Consider the following 17,622-nt stretch of genomic DNA (forward strand, 5'->3'; position numbering starts at 1 on the left):
AAACAGTTCTATTAGATGGTGAGTAAGATTGTTAGGGGCTTCCCTAGTGGCTCAGATGGTAAAGAATATGTCTGCAGTGCAGGGGATGCAAGAGACATGGTTCCATCCCTGGGTTGGGAAGATCCCCTGGAGAAGGGAATGGCAGCCCACTCCAGTATTCTTGCCTAGAGAATTACATGGACAGAGGAGCCTGGTGGGCTGCAGTCCATGGGGTCGCAAAGAGTCAGACACTGCTGAGCGACTTTCACTCGGGCTTCCCAGGTAGTTCAGTGGAGAAAGAATCAGCTGCAAGGCAGGCGACCTGAGTTCGATCCCTGGGTTGGGAAGATCCCCTGGAGGAGGGCGTGGCAACCCACTCCAGTATTCTGGAGAATCCCAGGACAGAGGAGCCTGGTGGGCTACAGTCCACGGGGTCACAGAGTCAGACACACCTGAAGTGACTGAGCATGCACTCACACAAGATTGTTAGAAGTTATGGAATGAGAGAAAGCGAGGCTTGAATATTGCCTGGCAGTGACAGGAAAGGAAGAGAGAGACTTGAGCACCAGCAGGCTGAGAGAAGGATGACTTGAGTAGACTGTGGGAAAAACTAAATATTTTTTTTCTAAGGAAATAAAGTTAAGTTTCTGGGGAAGAAAAGTTGTAGATGGACTTGGGGAGGGAGGGTGAGACAGGTTAAAGAAACATGGCAATCTGGAGCATGTGGGTCTAGAGGAGAGCTGTTCAGTGAGCCTTCAGAGCGATGGGCATCTTCTCTGTCTGCTCTGTCCAGTGCAACAGCCATGAGCTGCGTGTAGCCCTGAGCACGTGAAAATTCAGCAAGTGCACTCGAAGCATAAACATTTTAATTGCATTTGATTTTAATTACTTTATAAGTAGCACATGTGGCTACTGGCTACCACATTGGGTAGCACAGACCTAGTATGTAAGTAGTTAATTTAGGAAAGAGGCATGGACATCATGAGAGATAAGGGATGAGTTCCAGAAGAAGTGTGAGGTAGAGATGATAATACTTGCAGGCACTCATGGTCATTTCTTTTTCATAAAATAGATAGCATTTTTCATGGAGAAGGTTAAGATAGGGAGCATGGGAAAGATTTCTAGCAGTCCCTGTGGGGATTTCGGTGAAGAATCTGTGATAAATGAGATGAATCTCAGCAGCTCGGGGAAACCTCCAGAGGTGAGAGTCTGCATTTGGTTTAGGTCTCCGCCTTCCTGTCTGATGACTTTTTTCAGTAGCATTCCCAAACCTGGAAGGAAGAAAAGAGTGGGAAAGCAAGTTGAGGGGAGACCTTCGAAGGGCCGGCACAGTAGAATGCTCGTAAAGTAAACAAATGCTGACCATAAAATCTGAATCAAGGAAGTGCACAGCAAGGAAAACTAGAAGAGGCCTTGGTAAGGATTCCAGGGCTGGAGTGAAGGGCAAAAGAAGGGTGAAGAGGTTCACCCTCAAGTTCCTTAGAAGTCAGACCATGGAAGATAAGCAGGATCATCACATTTTCATTTGTAAGCATTGTCGTTTTTGAAGATAGTGTTTTTAACAGGAAATAAGATGTGGAAAGAAGGTGTAAGATTTTAAAATGTGAATTATCAGGTGAGAGGAATGTGTAAGACTGATGCACATATTTCCATCCTGATGGAAAGGAATTTTAGCATCACGGTTATTTTGTTTCTGTTCCAATTTGCTTGCTTTATAGTCTTTACTACAAACTCGCTGATTCAACTTTGACTATATAGGTTTTTTTCTTAATCCAAATTTGAACAGTAAAACTGTGGTTCATTTTATCCATTTGAGTGACATGCAAATTCATAAAAACTGAATTCATAGTCGGGAGGGACCTGTGAAATCATTTCATCTAAGGTATGAAAGTGAACATGTTGGTTGCTCAGTCATGCCCGACTCTTTGCGAACCCATGGACTGTTGTCCGCCAGGCTCCTCTGTCCATAGATTTTCTCCAGGCAAACATAGTGGAGTGGGTTGCTGTTCCCTTCTCCAGGGGATCTTCGTGACCCAGGGATTGAACCTAAGTCTCCTGTGTTGCAGGCAGGTTCTTTACCTTCTGAGCCACTGGGGAGGCCCGCATTGACTTTTTATAAACAGGAGGTCCTAAACTCTGGATCAAGTGACTAGTTTGTGGGTACAGAGCTGGTGAGTGGCAGAGCTGACACTGCACCTCAGGACTCTATTGAGTTCCCAGTTCTGACTCTGACTTGAGCAGCATAATGTTCCGGGCTGAAGTCTTTGGTGTACCTAACAGTCTGTACTCTAAAAACAGTAAAACACAAGGTAGGATGTTATCTGAAAAACTTTCCTGTCATTACTTTTTCTGAACTTGTACTTTCCAGTTGCAAAGCTGTTGACTTGACCATACTGAAATAGAAATCTGGCTGAAGCAGAACTCTACCATCTACCTTAGACTGCAGTTTATTCACAGCTAACTATTTTGAAGTTTAACACACACACAAAGATTAATAGGTGGGACTTTTAAATGTCAATAAATATAACAACATCTGGAATCACATTTTGGACTGAGTTCAGATGTGAAAGAGTTTGTTACCCAGTGGGTGTTTTTTTCACTTTTTAAAAAGTACCACCTGTTGTGCCTCTCCGGCCAGTTCTTGTCTCTCTGTACCTCTCCTGTGCTCTTCTGTCTTCCTACTAATGAGGAAAGATACCTAAGTAATGTGATCTGAGAAAAACTAGGATTTTGTTTTCAGAAAACATCAGAACTTTATAAGGTTATTAGTGTTTTCTTTTTCATTCTAATATGTTGGGAAACATACAAACCAATTGGAAATAATCCTGATTATTATCTATAAAATAATGGATTTCACAGGTCAGCACAAAAAGTGTACTTTAAATTGTAACTGTATTTTAATGTAGACCCATTTTTAAAAATTAACTTTTACTGAAGTATAGTTGCTTTACAGTGTTGTTAGTTTCTACTGTACAGCAAAGTGAATCAGCTCACATATATACAGATCCCCTCATTTTTGAGTTTCCTTCGACACAGACCCGTTTTTAAAAGCTTTTTACTTTGAGTTGGGGTATAGCCAGGTAACAATGGTGTAAAAGTTTCAGGTGAACAGCAGAGGGACCCAGCCATACATACACCTATATCCATAATCCCCAAATTCCCCTCCCATCCAGTCTGGCACATAACATTGAGCAGAGTGCTTGTGCTATACAGTAGGTCCTTGTTGGTTATCCATTTTAAATATAGCAGTGTTTTTATGTCTATCCCAAACTCCCTAACCACCCCTGACAACCATAAGTGCATTCTCTGTGAATCTGTTTCTGTTTTGTAAGCTTATTTGCATCATTTCTTTTTAAATTCACGTATAAGGGATGTCATACAATATAACATAGACCATTTTAAAATAAAGTGATTAAATGTACAAATTAGTGCTTTTGGTAAAAGCAGAAATAAGGGTTTACATGTTTATGAGTTGGGGAGTTCAAGTCTTTGGTTTCAGTGACACCTTAACTAATATAAGAGGTTTCCTGGAGTAATTAATGGGATCCACACTCTAAAACCTTTGTTTCCATCTCTTGGAACGATGAGCATAGTGAAATGGGGTTTGTTTTTTTACTAAACTAAACCAAAGTACTATTCAGATGACAGAAGAATGGTTAAATACCTTCATTTTCATTTTTAAAATTTTTAATTAGATGATAATTGCTTTACAACGTTGTGTTGGTTTCTGCCATGCAACACTGTGAATCAGCCATAAGTACACATATGTTCCCTCCCTCTTGGACCTCCGTCCCATCGCCCAACCCCATCCCGCCCCTCTAGGCTGTCACAGAGCATGAGGTTGAGCTCCTTGTGTTACACAGCACTCCCCACTAGCTGTTTTACACACGGTAATGTGTATATTTCAGTGATACTTTCTCAGTTTGTCCCATCCTCTCCTTGCCCAGCTGTCCACAAGTCTGTTTTTTATGTCTGCATCTCTGTTTCTGCCCTACGAATAGGCTCATCAGTATCACTTTTCTAGATTCCATATTTGTGTGTTATATACAATATTTGTTTTTTCTCGTTCTGATTTACTTCACTCTATAACAGGCTGTGAGTTCATCCACCTCACTAGAACTTACTCAAATTCATTCCTTTTTGTGGCTGAGTAATATTCTTTTGTATATATGTATCACAATTTCTTTATCCATTCATCTGTCGATGGACATCTAGGTTGCTTCCATGACCTAGCTGTTATCAATAGTGCTGAAATCAATATTGGGGTACATGTGTCTTTTTGAATTATGGTTTTCTCAGGGTATATGCCCAGTAGTGGGATTGCTGAGTCATATGGTAGTTTTATTCCTAGTTTTTAAAGAAATCTCCACGGTGGCTGTATCAATTTACATTCCTACCAACTGCAAGAGGGTTCCCTTTTTTCCATATCCCTTCTGGCATTTATTGTTTTTAGATGTTTTTATAATGGTCATTGTAGTTTTGATTTGGATTTTAATTCTTTAATTCTCTGGGGTAGATTTTTAGGTGTTACAGCCTTTGCAATACGTAAGGCATGAAGTCAGCATACCGTAAGATTGCAAGGACTGAATCTTTCAATATATTTACTTGATTAAATATTTCTTATCCCTCTCTCCCTCTTTTTCTTCCCCAAGATCGGCTCTTTTTAAGGGAAATTTAGACGATGCAGAGGTGAAAGTTACCTTTTCTGCCCTCCAGCAGCTTATACGTTGTCTTTAACACACTGGTTTTCAAAATGTGGATTTCAGACCAGCAGAGTCAGCATCACCTGTGGTCTTTCAGAAAAGCAAATTCTCAGGCCCCATCCCAGATCCTCAGAATCAGAATCTTTGGGGATGAGCTGTAGCCATCTGCTTTCTCCCAGTCTAATGACTAGAATTTTATACCTTTCTTATTTTTCTATCAGGGACTTCCCAGGTGGTGTTGGTGGTAAAGAACTCGCCAGCCAATGCAGGAGACATAAGAAATGCGGGTTCGATTCCTGGGTCAGGAAGATCCCCTGGAGGAGGAAATGGCAACCCATTCCAGAATTCTTGCCTGGAGAATCTCATGAACAGAGGAGCCTGGTGGGATGCAGTCCATGGGGTCACAAAGAGTTGGTCATGACTGAAACAACTTAGCATTGTTGTACACAAGCATTTCTCTATCAAGGTAAAATCCACATATCATAAAATTCACTATTTTAAAGTGTACAATTGAGTGAGTTTTAGTGTATTTACAAAGTTATAAAACCATCAGCACTGCCTAATTCTAGAACATTTCTATCACCTCGAAAGAAACTCAATACCTGTTATCAGTTACTCCCTCTGTCCTCTGTCTCTGCCCCCCAGCCCCTGGCAACCACTAATCTACAGATACATTTTATCTCTGTAGATTTGACTGTTCTGGATATTTCATGTAAATGGAATCATACGACATGTGACCTTTTGTGTGTGACTTTCACTTAGCATAGTGTTTGCAAGGTTCATCCATGTTGTAATATGTATCAGTGCTTTTATTTCTTTTATGGCTAATAATGTTCCATGTATACATGCACTACATTTTGTTCATCCATGCAACACTTGATGGACATTTGAATTGAGTTGATTCCTTAGTTGTGAATAATGCTACTGTGAACATTAGTTATGAGTTCTTTCACGAACATAACATTTTCAATTCTCCTGGGTATATACAATTGTATAGTAGTTATATTCTTTAAAGTCTCTTTAAACACTGCATTAACGCATCCTAAGTCACTGCTCTGCAGGTAAATACAGGCTTAGGTTCCTTCAAGTCTCTGGTCACATTTGTGACATTCAATCAGTACATGCCCTTGTTTTGTGTGTGTTTCTGTTTAAAGTTATCTTACCAAATATATGGGGCTCCCTCAGTGGTGCAGTTGGTAAAGAATCTGCCTGACAGTGCAGGAGACACAAGAGACATGGGTTCAATCCCTGGGCCAGGAGGATTCCCTAGAGCAGAAAATGGCAACCCACTCCATCCTAGAGCACTGGAAAATTCCACGGCAGAGGAGCCTGGTGGACAACAGTCTATGGGGTTGCAAAGAGTTGAACATGACTGAGCACGTGTCTGATATATATTGTTGACTCATTAACACTGAACTCATATCCAGCAGCACTATAGCTCACTCCTAAATAAAGCTTACTGAGCACATGTATTTTCTCCCTAAGGCACGTCACAGCCTTCTTGAGCTTTGAAACTCCAGACAGCACTGTACATGACACTTCAGGACCATTTTAAACAGTGAAATTGCCAACAGAAAGCGTGAAAATGTGAAAAATGCGGCACCGGAATAGACTGCAAAAGGATCACTTGTTTTCAGGGTGAGAGCTGAAACAAGAAGGCAGTATGTCACCTTGCTAAAGCTCACCTGGGAACTTGTGTGTTAGAGGACTCAAATTTCCCCATATTCTGTGTGTGTTCATGTTCAAGGACTGAGAAACACCATGAAGATTATTTGGGGATTACAAATAAATTTTAGCATGTAGGCATATTTGCAAATACAGAATCCACAAATAATAAGGATCAACTGTACCTGGGAGTAAAATTGCTGTGTCATATGGTAACTCTGTGTTTATTTTTTTGAGAAACTGCTGGACTATTTTCCCTAGTGGCTATACTGTTTTACATTCCCACCAATGTTGTATGACATTCCAGTTTTTCCTTGCCAACTCTTCTTCTCTCCCTCCTTCCCTTCTCCCTTCCTACCTTTCCTCTCCCCTTCCTTCCTTCCCACTCTTCTTCCTTCCCTTCCTTCCTTTCTTCCCTCCCTCCCTTATTCCTTCCTCTCTTTTTTTGACTATAGCTATCTTGTGGTAAGTCACTTCATATCCAACTCTTTGCGACTCAGCTTCCTCTACCCTTGAGATTCTCCAGGCAAGGATACTGGAGTGGGTTGCCATGCCCTCTGCCAGAGGATCTTCCCGATCCAGGGATCAAACCTGAGTCTCCTGTGGCTCCTGCATTGTAGGCAGATTCTTTACCTCTGAGCCACCAGGGAAGCCCTAGGTATCCTTGTGGCTGTCAAGTGGTCTCTCATTGTGGTTTTAATTTGCATTTCCTTAATAACTAGTGATGCTGAGTGCATATTAGCCATCTGTATATTTTCTTTAGAAAAGTCTCTATTCTAAAACTTTGCCTGTTTTTAAATTGGATTATTTGTCTTTTTATTGTTGAGTTGTAAGTTTTATATATTATAATTACTAGCCCCTTAGATATGTGGTTTGCAAATATTTTCTCCCACTCAAAAGGTTTTTTCACTTTCTTGATTATGTTCTTCGATATATAAGTTTTTTATTTTGATGAAGCCCAATTTCATCTATTTTTTTCTTTGACTACTTGTATTACCTTCTTTAATTTTGAAATTGCTATCAATACAGCCCGTTGTAAGAGTTGTTTACACATTTTTATTAAAGAAATCATAAAAATTTAGATTTCATGGATTCAGTAAATTATCACTTATTTGTCAATAGTTGTCATGTGTAATTTTAAAGCATTTATTTGCAGGTATTTGTAAGGTTTTTATGTTGTTGTGACTGTGGAATTTTAAATACTGGCATCAACAGGACCACAAATTTATAAAAAGCAGTGTCAAATTCATTTAACTGTTTTTGTTAAGGACAATTGAAGAGAAACACTTAAAACTGCTTTAAATAATACTTTCTTTTTTAATAAAGAAGGCTGCCTCTTTGAAAAACTATGAACTTTTTGCCTTAAAAGCAGAGTCTCAAGAGCCATTTGTGAGAGAACACAAGAATCCCCGGAACTTGGAAATAAACACGAATTGGTGTTTATTTGTGTTAGTTTAAATGCAGTAGCCCTATGTGTCAGAAAACTGAATCTGCAACACTTAAGTTAGGCTAAGCAAGCAAATAATGTCAGCTAACATGGCTTTAATCTACTAAGTAACTTTAAGTCCAAAAGATCAAAGGAAGTTATAACTAAAAACAGTCCTTCTTGCAATTTCCCTGTAGAAGCAGGAAAAGGCTAGAAATTACATGTCAGCTTCATATCCTGGCTTGCTGACCTTGCGCTCAGATCAGGCCCCTCTGTGTGCCAGCTGTTACCATTACGGAGACCTTGCCCGCAGGGGTTAAGTAGGAGAAAACCTCTCCTGTCCTATAGGAGAGCAAACTCGGAAAGTTCCAGCCCCTAACATGCCTAATTCAAAGCAATCTGCATGCGCTTGTCATTCGGTCTGTCCCGCTGCTCCGAGGAGCTGCTCCTGCGACTCTGTGGTCGCCCTCTGCTCTGCTGTGTCCCGCGGCCACTTTCGGCTGTTGCTACTGTAGTCACTTGCAGACCAAACCGAACCAGGAACGCTGCTTCTCTTAGCAGAAAGGTAGTACATTTATTCATGCTTCTGTGAATATATTTGGGGAGAATTTCTTTTAAAGCTGAACTTTGCTGTGTGCTTCTCAGATTGAATTTAAAATTCGGTGTAAGCTTTGAACGGCATCTGAATGCATTAAAATCCCTCATGAAGTGTTTTGAATGTTAGTCTAGCACAGTAGGTTAAGGTAAGCTGTTTCTTAAGGTTTGTTCTAACGTGCTTTCTTTACAAAGTTGGGAGGAAACTTCAGGTGTCAAGTCGTTTAGCTGTCTCATGCTTTGAGGTTCTTTTTTAGTCACTTTCTAATCAGAAAAGTCAGAAAGTAAATGCTTCCCTCATTGCCAGTTGGTCAAAAAATAGATGTAGAATTGTAGGAAGTGCTTTAATCACGTTTTGTGAATTAAATGTTGTAAGAAAATAGTAAAATACTAGCATCTTTTAAAAAATTAGCTTTTAAAAAGAGAAGTTGGGAGCTAAACTTGGGAGCTAAGCTTCCATAGCAAGTTTAATTTTTATCAATGTTCGTTTTAAACACAGAGGTTGCTCTACACTCTCAAGTTGTTTTTGAGATGATTAAATGTTTCATGTATTATGTTCATTTTAATGGTGGCAATAATAGCTACATTATAATTGGGTTTATTACCCATAGTAGAAAGCAGAATGTATTTGTCATGTTTACTTTTGCTTAAAATTAAAGTGGATGATTTATATGTGACTGGTAGAAAATTTCAAACTAGATTAACTTGTGAAATATTTTTATGTTTTGTAGCGAAATGTGAAAATTTTCTAAACCAAGTGGGTAGAATACTTGCAGAAACTAGAGTATATCATGCAAATCAATGACAGAACATAGATGATTTTTTCAGGGATAATGTAAAAAATGGACAGCATACTTTACAGTTTGCTAAAATTTTCTGTAATAGGTATTTCTGTTGAAGGGAAAAGAATGAATATGTCCTGTTTACCCACAAGAGGGTTATCTTAGATAATAGTATTTATACTTAAGAAAACTCCAGTTCCCTTTGATGGCTGGGAAGTCACTAAACTATGTAAATAAACTCTAGAATGTTCCACTGGTAAACAGTGGCTTTACCACTTCCCATGGTTTTAATGTCTGCTGACACATTTCTACTTTTCAAAGTGTTAAACAGTCTTTTTAAAATATCATTTTTAAAAATTATTGTACTTTAAAAATTACATCTCTTAATAAACTATCTTATGCTTTCATTGCCAAATCTTGAATATTTTATTGGTTGATTATACTTCATTTGTCAGTTTTTGTTTTAGTATACAAAGACAGGCAGAGTATTTTTTGTGTGTCTTCTGTGTTTCATATAGCTTGCATCTTAGACATGAATTATAGAAGTATGAGCATGAGTTATTTGCACTGATTATGAAAAGTGTGTAATGTCTAAGTGTCTGAAATGATTGACCTACAAAGCAATGTAGTAACATACATGTTAACCTTGCCTCAGTCCGGGAAATGATATGTATTATACAATGGATTTGTCCAAAATTTCAGTCTAGTTCCAGTTGTCTTTTTAGTGTGTGTTAAACCTCTCAATCCTTTTTAGGTAACGGGGGAATCTGCCTTTCAGTGTGTGCCATGCATCAGCTCTTTACCTTTCATTCTAACTACTAGGATTTCTGGGGTTGGATCAGAGCCACCCTCAGCAGTACGACTCTTCCAGCTCAGTATGGGTGATGAAAGCCTCGACACACTGACTATATGAAGATTTCCAGTTTTTCAAAAGTTGCAGTTCCTTATCACATCCTAACACAGGAAAGAAAACCGAGTGTTTAGGATCAAGACAGATGAACTGCTTAACCTCTCAGCCTTTTGAAAAAATATAAAGCAAAAGAGCTCAATATATGAGTGAAGCAAGACTTGGGGAACAGGGTGGCCCTTTGTTCTCTCTCCCTTAATTTCTATTCTTTTATCATTTTAATCACTAGTCAACAGGCTCACTTATTTCAGGCTCACATATTAGATTCCAAAAACACTGTTCACAGGGAACATGGTAGGTACTTACTATATGCTTGCTAAATAAGGACACTCACCTATTGAACTGAAAAATACAATTTAATTACCTTTGTGAGCAAATGAAATTCCCACTTGAACAATGTAAATGGAATTTCAGTTCACCTAATACATACAGGAAAGAAAACAGCAGAATTCACAAGCATTTATAGTGGTAATTTAAGTAAGGAATAGGAAAAGATTTATGAAAGGTGTACCCAGGCTTTTGCTAAGGGTTACTTTACTGATCCAATTCAAGTAAGAAAAACAATCAAATTTGATGTTTTTCTAAGCTGAAAGTAAATCTCAGTGTCCTTTATTTAAGTAAAAAGATGTCTTCAATTGTGTCTCTTACAAATACCTTGAGATGTGTCTTACAAGTTGCTCAGTAGACTAAAGGATACCCCTGAGACTTGATTTGCTGAACTCTGCAGGGAAGAACCCATTTGGGGAGCTGCTTGAGAAAATTTCATTTGCTACTTCTCAAACTTCACGGAACAGCAGGGAGCGGAGCCTGGTGTCAGATGCTTAGCATTGGTGGGAAAAGCTTAGATAATTCTAAGTGTAGGATGAAGAAACAACAGGTTACCATTTAAATCAAACAACTTTCAAGCGCTTAATGGTGATTGATCTCAGGTTTTGGCTTTATGGAAGACGTTTTAAAAATTCCTTCACATTCTTTTGCTTCACAGTATAGAAGTTTCTTATTTTGATTTATCTCGGTGATGGTGTTTTCCTTTGAGGTGCTAAATTTTGAGGTTTTGAGATGTGTGAAATATTAAACATTCATGGTGTCTTTAGACTTGCTTGTGATCTCTGTTCAACAACATGAGTCAAGCTCAGTCATGTGATTCTGCTTCTACCGGGGAAGAGCTGTCGTGACACAGACAGATTGCTCAATGCTTTGTGATTTTAGTTGGGGCAGAATAATTTCAGATGAAATCTTATGACCTAAAGATAGACCTATCACATCTAGGGGTTCTGTTTATTACCAAAGCATCTTGTGATTAATTGTTGTCATTTTTTTTTTAGTGGGATATGAGGCTAGATTAGGAGGTCTGGTGTTTGGAGGCTGTCTGACTTTAGAATTGAAACATTTAAAATGCAATCAGAAGACTTTTTCTTTCTTTTTCCTTTCCTTTTCCTTCCTTCCTCCCCTGCCTTTTTTTTTTCCTTCTTGCTTTCTTCTTTCTCTCTCTCCCTTTCTTTCCTTGTCTTTTTGGCACAAAGCTTTAGGAAGCATGCTCTTTTAATAGAGGCTTGGGACTTCACATTGGAGATTGACCAGGGGTTGGGGAGATACTTTTTTCTTGAGGGTTAAATAAACTTGTTAGTCAAATTGGCTATATCCTAAACTCTATTCAGATGATCCATAAGTATGGGTGTAGCCAAAGAGTTCATTCAGGTTTTTTGCATAACATCTTATGACCAACCCAATAATTGAGACCATGTGACAAGTTGTTTTGTATTTCCACAACATTGTTCCACATGAATTTCACACTGTTGCCTCTCAAACTAATGTGTTACTGAGGATTTCTCTTCCCAGCAAGGGTAACCCCAAAAGAAGTAAAACTAATCCAAATACTATAATACATGTCTAACATGAAGTACCAGGTCCAAATGTTTTAGAATATACAGTAACAGTCTGCATTTCAAGCAATATTTTCTGAAACAGTATTGAATATTTTGAGAGTTAGTTGCTTGCTCTTATAAATTGATCAGCATTAATTAAATAAAGTATAGATCAGTAGTTCTCAATCATAGCTGCACATTAGAATCATCTGGGGAGTATTTAAATAATGCTAATACCTGTACCCCTTACAATATGAATTAAATCATAACCTCTGGGGCCAGAGCCCCGTGTCTGTAATTGTTTCATATTACCGGAGTGACTCTAGTATGTAGAAGGAGTTGAAATCGCTGTAATAGACTTGTAACTTTGTGAGTATTTGTTATATTGATTATGTTCCCTTCAAGACTTGCAGCAGAGTCCAAATGAATGTCTCAGCTGGTTCTTGAGTTAGATAACAACTTTTTATGGGGCTTTCTAGAGTTTTCTTGAAAGACCAGAGATTGACTTTTTTTTTTTTAATTGAAGTATAGTTGATTTACAATGTTGTGCCAACCTCTGCTGTACAGGAAAGTGACTCAGTTACACACATATATACTTTCTTTTCTTAAGTGTTCTTTTCCATTATGGTTTATCACAGGATATTCAATATGGTTCCCTGTACTGTACAATAGGACCTCGTTTATCCATTCTAAATGTGATAGTTTGCATCTACCAGCCCCAAACTCCTTCCACATATCTGATGATAGAAACTTCTCTAGTTTTATTTTGTATATTCTAAGTTATGCAAATGAACATAAAATCTTCAGATTTAGGGTTAAATTGTTGCAGCATAATAGAATTGAAACTCATCCGAAATAGGAATGTGAAAACAAAAGAATACTTTCTGTTTTTTAAGACCATCGATGCTTATGGATATAATATTTTTAAGTGTGGGGAGAAGTGGTGAGTATTTTGTGGAATGATGATTTTGGTGGATGAACTTGGAAAAGAGAGCTCTAAAAACTGCTTTAATACCTACAGTATAGTGATAGGGCTCTTGAAATGTATATTTAGAGAACTGTTTATATTGGAAAGAGAATGTTCTCGACTACCATTTATCCCAGACTATAAAAGATAAACTTTCTTACACCCACATTTCTCTTCTCACATAGACCTGCTACCAAAGCTACATTAAATATAAGACATGAGAAAAATGAGAGTAATGTTTCTACAACAATATGAAGCTCAGCTAACTCATATCTAGCAATAAGACTGTTTTCCAAATTCCGGGTCTTCAGATTTGCTATGGCGCTATAGTGTCTTCCTCACATTGTTTAATTCTTACCTGTCAGTACAGTTTTGTAAATCTGGGCAAGGGCAAAGCTGTATCTGTTCATTTAAATTTTTCTTCTGTATCATTGAGCTGTTTGTAAATATTATGATTGTTGTTTAGTTGCTAAGTCGGGTCCCACTCTTGTGCAACCCCGTGGACTGCAGCCCAGCAGGCTCCTCTTCCATGGGATTTCCTGGGCAAGAGTACTGGAGTGAGTTGCCATTTCCTTCTCCAGGGGATCTTCCTGATCCAGGGATCGAATCTGTCTCCTGCGCTGGCAGGCAGATTCTTTACCACTGAGTCACTGGTCAATGGACGTGAATTTGACCATACTTCAGGTGATAATGGAGGACAGAAGAGCCTGGCATGCTTCAGTTCATGGGGTCACAAAGAGTTGGACACAACTTGGAGACTGAACAAAAACAACATGTATTATGAATGGTTTTTGTAAAAATGAAGCATATAGCAATTTATCGGTGCCTTTATCAATATATATCTTGTGTGTAATCCTATTTAAGAGGTTATATAAAAATGTTAGGTATATTTCATTTTCAAAGATGTGGTTTGTTATTGTAAGTTGATAATGTAAAGTTAAAGGAAACTGAGTTTTCGTTGTAAAAGAATAGTGATTGCTTGCTTTCAGACTGCCTGGAACTCCGTTTGCTTTCTCATGGTGTGATGGAAAGCATAGTAGTACCTAATGGGTTCTTACGAAATGTTCATTTAGTAGTGTAGATTCTCAAATGTATAACATTGCTTCCTTGAGAAAATTGCTTCTAATTTATTGCAGTTTATGATTTAAGGGAAATGATATCAATAATGCCTTATTTCTGTAGAGTTCTTTGCAACACATAAAATGCTTATAGGTGATTAAATGAAGATATTTAAAGTGTTCTTACCGAAGGAGAGTTTTACCATAGAAAGTTCATGAACTCAAAGAAAAATAAGGAAATTTAATTTGTCTCAGAAGGGGAGAAGATTGTTTCTTTATTTAAGACTATACTTTTTAGTTCCCTAAAAAGACCTGATTCATTGATTAAAGATACAGATTTTGCTGCCAGGTAACAATTACATTATTTTAAAATAGTCCAAATACTACGTGACAACCAAAATCAGTCCATCACCTTGCTTTTCGCTGTTTTCATTTTATGATACATGGGGGGATAGCACTTCTTTTAATTCAGTGAAATATGTCTCTGACACTCTTGAATGCTGAATTGTACTGTTTAAAGCTATCTTGGGAAATATTGAGTTCAGAGGATATTTTTCATGTGGACCTTCAGACTGAATTTTATATCAGTATCCTCCAGTGGTCCTATAAAGCTAGTTGAACTTAACATTGCCCTAGAAGCATCTTGAGATTGTTAGAGAAGCCTTACTTTCAGAGACATGCTGGTCTGAGATTAAATGCCAGCATGTGATTTGGATTAGTTACACTATATTTTTGACCTTCGATTTTCTCTAAAATGGGTTTAATAAGATCTTTGTAGAGATATTGTGAGGTAAGTGTCTGACACAGTGAGATGTTAAACACACACACACACACACACACACACACACACACACACACACACATTTGGATAGCCCTTTGAAAGGTAGTATGTAGTTAGAGATAAAACCTGGGTGGTATCTTTCTACCATCCAGTTTTAATAGCTCCACTCTAGAAGTTACCTTGGATATTCTTTGTCAATTTCTCTGGTGCATTTAGAGAATCTATTTATTCTCTGGCCATAGCACTAAATATTAATAGGTCATTTTGGTACCAGTGATAAGAAATGAGACCATCAAACAATTTTAGGGGACTGATTTCATATTAAAACAGGTTTGGTGCATAATGAATAGAGGTACTCCTAAACTGCCTTTATACCTGGTGTGGGGGAAAAAAAAAGACTTCAGGTATCTTTATATCTGAAGATCCAGTCTTCCTCTCTAGGAAGGAAGGATTCCTATTTTCCAACTGTATTTTCTAGTACACTTGAAAGAAAAAGGTTGTCACGTGCAGTTACCTGGGCAAGGTGCTTCAATTCACATATATTACACTGAAAAGATTAAAATCTGATTGGTTGTTATTTCTATGCACACAACAGTTTCAGTTCAGTTCAGTTCGATCACTCATTCGTGTCCAACTCTTTGCAACCCCATGAATCGCAGCACGCCAGGCCTCCCTGTCTATCACCAACTCCCGGAGTTTATTCAGATTCATGCCCATCGGGTCAGTGATGCCATCCAGGCATCTCATCCTCTGTTGTCCACTTCTCCTCCTGCCCTCAAATCCCTCCAAGCATCAGAGTCTTTTCCAGTGAGTCAGCTCTTTGCATCAGGTGGCCGGAGTATTGGAGTTTCAGCTTCAACATCAGTCCTTCCAATGAACACCCAGGACTGATCTCCTTTAGGATGGACTGGTTGGATCTCCTTGCAGTCCAAGGGACTCTCAAGAGTCTTCTCCAACACCACAGTTCAAAAGCATCAATTCTTCGGCGCTCAGCTTTCTTCACAGTCTAACTCTCACATCCATACATTACCACTGGAAAAACCATAACCTTGACTAGACGGACCTTTGTTGGCAAGGTAATGTCTCTGCTTTTTAATATGCTGTCTAGGTTGGTCATAACTTTCCTTCCAAGGAGTAAGCGTCTTTTAATTTCATGGCTGCAATCACCATCTGCAGTGATTTTGGAGCCCCCAAAAATAAAGTCAACCACTGTTTCCCCATCTATTTCCCATGAAGTGATGGGACCAGATGCCATGATCTTAGTTTTCTGAATGTACACAACAGTTTAGGGGCCTGAAATAAACCATAATTAAACTTGGTTATCAATTAGAACTTCTGCTATTAAAACTTGTTACTTTTCTCTCTCTCAGTTAGAAAAATGGACCTTTTGTTTCTCTGTTAGTTGTTATCTTGTCTGCTTTCATTAGGCATCATTTTGCCATTGCTTAGGCCTAATTCTCTTGAAGCCTCCCCGCCTAGTTGTGTCTTTGCCTTGCTATAGAAAGTGTTTTTTTTGAACCAACAAACAGTATGGAAGATTGGAAGATCTTGTCGCCCCACTCCAAATGGACTATATCAGAATCTACATTTTAGCAGCATCCTCAAGTGATGTTTGAAAAACACCGTATCAGTGTTGTGTATTTTGTCTAATAAAACTGTGTTATAGCGAACATCACTCTTCTTGAAAAAGCTGATTGTCTACAATATGGAATCTTGTTTTTGATACAGTCTTTCCATTTATTGTTAAGTTTGGTGTTATGAATCTAATGAAGCAAAGGGTTGTTCTGGAATACATTGTCTGAGCTTATGGAATGTAGTTTAGCAGAAATCCCTCAAAACTTCAGCATCAGACTTCCTGACCTTAACCATTTGAGACTCTGTGCCTCAAGTTTTTCTTTTGCAAGGTAGAGCCACAATGCCTGCCACACCTGTTTTTCTGAGGGCTCTTAGGAGGATCAATTCGAGTGAGATCATGTGTGTGAAAGTGTTTGGCAATACCAAAGAGGTGTGCCATTGTAACTGTTGATGTGGATGAAGATGTTGTTCCTTCAGGCTATCTGAGCTTCCTGTTTGTCAAGGATAGTGATGACTCCGCTGAGTGGTTACTGTGGTAATTGGAACATGTCTGTGTATTCTTTACAACATTACATGTAGATTTCAACTTGACAGTTTTCTGGCCATACCAGCAGTTCTGGCTTCCAATTGCAAGGAGCTACTGTGAGGTTTTTGTAACCCTTTTATTAATATTAGTAGTATGATTGCATCTTTTGGGTAGGTTGTGTGTCACTAACAGACTTTAATATACGATATGTTGATGAATAACATTTCCATAATTTCCTCAGTTCCTACTATGATTATATGATAGCATTTTCAATGAGATACTACTTTTAGTCTTAGAAGCAGGGTAATTTCCTTTTATCTTACAGGTGTTAGTGTCCTGAGCCCCAAGCCAGAGTAGGATGTAACTGAACCTTCTAATCACATGAACTCTGATGACTTTTCTCTTTACATTTCAACATGATTGGAACACTTCTATATTTCTCCTCTGTTTCTCTGTTTAATGCTTATGAAACTAGTCATAGTAATTTTGGTTCACAGATAGCTTTGGTCCAACAAATAATAATTTATGTTTCCCCAAATTTGGAAGCTATGAGATTGCAAACCATTTTCTAAAAGTTTGTATTTATCTGTTCTTTCTTCTTTGCTAGGTTTTGATTTCCTGCTTTATCCAATTATTTGATATATTTTGTAGGGTGTTATTATAAGAGAGCTGATATATACTGGAAGACAAACAATTTAAAATGCGTCTAGTGAATAGATGACTATTAATCCTTTAAGGTAAAGTAAGTTTGTTTCTGTTCTTGCATTTTAATAATAATTATCTTCTGTTCATTT

At 38.2% G+C, this 17,622-nt stretch overlaps 1 protein-coding gene across 3 annotated transcripts in view; it reads left to right on the top strand.

Annotated features, from left to right (window-relative positions):
• The window catches only part of DISP1 (dispatched RND transporter family member 1), a 219,877-nt gene that overhangs the window by 133,939 nt on the left and 68,316 nt on the right, over positions 1–17,622 (top strand). The window contains exons 2-3 of one of the 3 annotated variants that reach the window (XM_065938387.1): positions 4,904–5,148; positions 6,168–8,338. The gene's annotated coding sequence lies outside the window, so the exon portion shown is untranslated. Of the gene's footprint in view, positions 1–4,903; positions 5,149–6,167; positions 8,339–17,478; positions 17,566–17,622 lie in introns of those variants that run through there. The other 2 variants (XM_065938388.1, XM_065938390.1) reach the window with 2 other exon arrangements.

The sequence above is a fragment of the Muntiacus reevesi genome, chromosome 5 (assembly GCF_963930625.1).
Source record: "Muntiacus reevesi chromosome 5, mMunRee1.1, whole genome shotgun sequence".
Lineage (NCBI taxonomy): Eukaryota > Metazoa > Chordata > Mammalia > Artiodactyla > Cervidae > Muntiacus > Muntiacus reevesi.